Raw genomic sequence first — 5005 nt, forward strand, 5'->3', positions numbered from 1 at the left:
ACAAGTCTGCAAAGTCTTAGGCCACCCTCCTTCTGTAAGTAGCTGGCAGAGATGGACAAATGCTTCGTAATGTCAGCACTCTGATAGGCTCCCCCCTCACCACCATATTTTAAAATCAGAGAAAATCTGGGTTTATGTCACTTGGTTTCCTCCTACTCATGAGCATCACTTCCATCAAGCAAGTGAGCAATTACTCCTCTTTCTCTCTCAGTCCCAACTATCCTCTTTCCCTCAGTTCAAGAGGGGATTCTCTACCCACTGAGGGCTGCAGGAAACTGAACTTTCAGCAGCATTTTCTAAACATTATTCCAGGCTTTTGACGTTAACCTAATGGCCATTAAACTCATACTAGGTCTCAAACAAAATGAATCCAGAGCTGCAGAAAGATCTCACACTATTTTTAAAGAAAGGTCCAGGCATCATTGCTATAGTAAGTTCTTCTGCATAAAATCAAACAGAACAAATGTACAAAGACTTTGATAAACAGAGAAATACATGATCCTGGATTGGAAAGCTTGATGTTCTTAAGATGACCATGTAGCCCAAATACCACAAATTCACATCAATGCACCCCAAATCCCCACATCAATAAATGAAACAGAAAAGAATAGTACAGTCAGTATTAAGGTATCAAGTCAATTCAGTAGTAGAAAAGAAAGCCTATTTCACAAATAAAAAGCTGAATATCCANCCTGTTTCAGATTCTCTCTCTCTCTCTCTCTCTCTCTCTCTCTCTCTCTCTCCCCCCTCCCCACTGCTTGTGCTCTCTCTGTCATTCTCTCTCAAAAATAAATATTTAAAAATTAAAAAAAATAAACCTTGAAAATAAAAGGGGACAATCTTCACAATTCTGCAATAACAAAAAATTCTTGCATCATAAAAAACAAGAATAATTGAAAGAAATTGATAAACTGAACTCCATCAAAATGTAAAATCTTCTTGCTCCTTGGAAGGCAAAACTAAGATTAAAAAAAAAAAAAAAAAAGACAAGATGGAGGCTGGGAGGCAGCCTTCACAATACCCATATCTGGCAAAGAAAGCGTATCCAGACTGTACAAAGAACGGTTACAAATCATAACAAAGAGAACAAAGCATCTTTTAAAGGTGAGTTAATGACTTTAACAGACAACTTCCCACAAAAAGCTATACCAATGGGCAGAAAATACATGAATGTGTGGCTCAACAGCATTAGTCATCAGGGATATAAAATTAAAACCAAACAGGAGGCGCCTGGGTGGTTCAGTTGGTTAAGCATCTGACTCTTGATTTTGGCTCAGGTCATAATCTCATGGTTCATGGGTTCGGGCCCTGCATTGGGCTCTGAGCTGACAACGCAGGGCCTGCTTGGGATTCTCTCTTTCCCTCTTTCTCTGCCCCTCCCCTGCTTGTGCTCTCTCCCTCTCCCTCCCAAAATAAATGAACTTTAAAAAGAAAAAAACCTGAGACAGCATTTCACGCCCATGACAATGGTGGCTGAAAACACCAAACGTTGACAAGGATGTAGAACCATGAGAACTTTCATACACTGCTTGCCAAAGTGTAAAACAGTATATCCACTTGGTAGAACTGCTTTGAGGTTCTTTTTTTTAAATAAAATTAAAATACTTCTTTTATTTACCCAAAAGAAATTAAAACATTTGTGTACAAAAACACTTGTGGGGCGCTGGGTGGCTCAGTCGGCTAAGCGTCCAACTTCGGCTCAGGTCATGATCTCACGGTTCGTGGGTTCGAGCCCCGCATTAGGCTCTGTGCTGGCAGCTCAGAGCCTGGAGCCTGCTTCTGATTCTGTGTCTCCTTCTCTCTCTGACCCTCCCCTGCTCACGCTGCCTCTCTCTCTCTCTCAGAAATAAATAAAACATTATAACAAAACAAAACACTTGCACAAGTATGTTCATAGAAGCTTCATTGATAGTAGCTCCGAAATGCAAAATAACTGTCCTGAAATCAACAGGAAAATGGGTAAACAAACTCTGGTGTATTCACAAAACGGAATGCTACACAATGCAAAAAGAATGAACTATGGGCAGCATGGATATACCTGAATGCCCTGTTGAATGAGACATAAATCGACTGTTACAGAAGTGAGAAACTAGTTTTCTCTTTTCTTGGTGAAGGGGTAGGGAGAGTGTCGATGGAGATCTAGTACTATGGAACATTCTAAGGTGATGGAAATATTCTATTTCTTATTAAGGATGGTGGTCCCAAATTGTTAAATTCATTAACAATGGTAATGAATATTTGTATGTTATTATATTTGTTAATTGTAACAAAGGAAAAATAAGACAATAAAAAACCAGTGGCAAACATTATATATATATTTTTTAATGTGTATTTTGAGAGCGAAACAGCAAGAAAGAGGGAGAGGTACAGACAGGGAGAGAAAGAACCTTAAGCAGGCTCCATGACCAGCGTAGAGCCCAATGCAGGGCTCAACTGCGAGAATGTGACCCGAGCTGCGATCAAGAGTCAGACGCTTAACCCACTGAGCCACCCAGGCGCCCCAGCAAACATCACATTAAGCTGTGAAATACCAGACTATTAGAAATCACAGATAGCTGCGTGGTCACCATTATTCCTTCTATATGGAATAACAAGTGCAAAATGGAGATCANAATGTGTATTTTGAGAGCGAAACAGCAAGAGAGAGGGAGAGGTACAGACAGGGAGAGAAAGAACCTTAAGCAGGCTCCATGACCAGCGTAGAGCCCAATGCAGGGCTCAACTGCGAGAATGTGACCCGAGCTGCGATCAAGAGTCAGACGCTTAACCCACTGAGCCACCCAGGCGCCCCAGCAAACATCACATTAAGCTGTGAAATACCAGACTATTAGAAATCACAGATAGCTGCGTGGTCACCATTATTCCTTCTATATGGAATAACAAGTGCAAAATGGAGATCAAGATAATACAGAGACAAGTTATCCTTACAAATAAACTGTATACTTAGAAACGCCAAAAGAATTAACTACAAACTAGCAGAGCTAAGAATATTTTGTCACAGTTATGCATAACTATTTTAAAACCAGCAACAGCCAGTTATTCAAAAGGGCAACAAGATGTGTATAAAACACAGGATGTAGGATGTAAAACAAGGCCTGAATAAATAGATGCATTTTGTTTCCGGAGGAATGCTTAATATAAAAATGTTAATCCTTGCTGAAATAAGATGTATACCTCATGTCATTTTCAATCAGAAGCAAATGGCATCTGGGGACAAAAAGAGGCCTAAGTACTTTTCTAACCGGTATGTGAAACACTCCTAGGAAAGGTTAGAGAAGGAAAACTATGAACTGAGGCAACGTTCTATCAGTACGTTACCATCTGCCATAAAGCCACTGTGATTAAACACGGGGTGGGGGTGGAGGGGCGCCCGGGTAGCTCAGCTGGTTAAGTGTCCGACTCTGGGTTTCAGCTCAGGTCATGATCTCACAGTCTGTGAGACTGAGCCCTGCATGGGGCTCTGTGCTGACAGTGTGGGACCTGCTTGGGATTCTCTCCCTCTATTTACCCCAAGTACCCCCCAGCCCCTGCAAAAATAAACAAATAAACTTAAAAAAAAACGGTAAGGGTATACACAATGCTTAACAAAAACATGATAATCCTAAAACACCTTCAAGTTTTATACAGGAAATTAACAGAAGATAAAAGTAGCACTTCACTTCGGTTGGGGGGGGAGGGGGAAATGGTTTCTCTACCACACGGTATTGGTAAACGTCGGCTATCCAGGTGAGCCCTTCATGGTGCACATTCCATACCAGAAAAATTCAAGAAGGAATAAAATCTAAGAGAACAATGAAAACTATGAAAATACAAGACAAGTTGGGAGCACCACTGGGGTCTGGGGGATTCTTAAATAAGACAGGAAACCTAAAAACCAGGAAGGAAAAACATGCCACGCGGCTGGGTAAGTTAGGAAGGAACGGAAGAGGGAAAGGAGAGAAATGGGCCTCAAAGACCAAAGAAAAAGCAACCGGGGAGAAGAGAACTGCAGCAGACGAGGTAGACAAGGGCCTGTCACCACTAACGTAAGAAGAGGCTACACAAACTCAGAAACACACATGATGACAGAAAACGAGGCAAAGAACATGCCTGAACCATTCACAGAGGATGAAATGTTCAATCTCGAATGGTACCGTCAAAATGTTCAATCTCACTAACCAACAAAAATATATCATAACAGCAAAACAAGTCCAATTTTGATTAGTCATCTAATCAATAAAACACCTTAACGGTTTTATTGACGTATAACTGACATACGCAACAAACTTCATCTGCTTATTTACAGTGTGAGCTGACAATTCCCCATGCACACCCAAGAAGCCATCATCACAATCCCAACAGTGAGCATGTCCACTCCAAACCCCCAAGTTTTCGCATGCTCCTAGTAAGAAACAGGTATTACTTTTGTAGCGAAGCCTACAAAGTATTTCCTTTAATATAAAAGAGAATGACAAGAAAAATGGAATCAATAAAAGGAAGCCGATATGCTAAAGCACTGAATTATTGTGGTTTACTCAAGAAAATGGTAGCGACATCAGTAGAGACAAAAATTCTTAAGGCTTTCATTTTAAAGTTACACAGCATCAAAACCCACTGACTCCAGTGTCCGAGAATCATGTCTAAGTGGGGTGAAGGAGTGCTTTACATACAAATCTTCCCCTTGTTTAGTTTTTAGAACGTATGCTATGAAAACCTTGAATTTTTACCTATAATTTTGCAGGGAAAAGGTCTATCTTGGTCACCCATCACCATATAAGTTCTTGTCACGATCTCTAGGCTGGGGTATTACACATGGCTTCTCCTTAGCTATCCTGGGTGTCCTGAGAGAGAAATAAAATAACCTGCTTTTGTCAAGTTCCACAGGGTTGTACCATATCTACCTGCCTGCCTGCCCACTGCATGAGGCACACTGCTTCCAATTTTAATACTTTTATTTATTTTTGAGAGAGAGACAGGGACGGGGGGGGGAGAGAGAGAGAGAGAGAGAGAGAGAGAGAGAGAGAGA

The 5005-nt window shown here is 41.0% G+C and overlaps 1 protein-coding gene across 11 annotated transcripts in view; it reads right to left on the reverse strand.

Annotated features, from left to right (window-relative positions):
- Positions 1 to 5005, reverse strand: part of RBFOX2 (RNA binding fox-1 homolog 2) — a 214526-nt gene that overhangs the window by 63502 nt on the left and 146019 nt on the right. The window lies entirely within an intron of this gene.

Source organism: Crocuta crocuta, unplaced genomic scaffold (assembly GCF_008692635.1).
Source record: "Crocuta crocuta isolate KB4526 unplaced genomic scaffold, BGI_CrCroc_1.0 scaffold193, whole genome shotgun sequence".
NCBI lineage: Eukaryota > Metazoa > Chordata > Mammalia > Carnivora > Hyaenidae > Crocuta > Crocuta crocuta.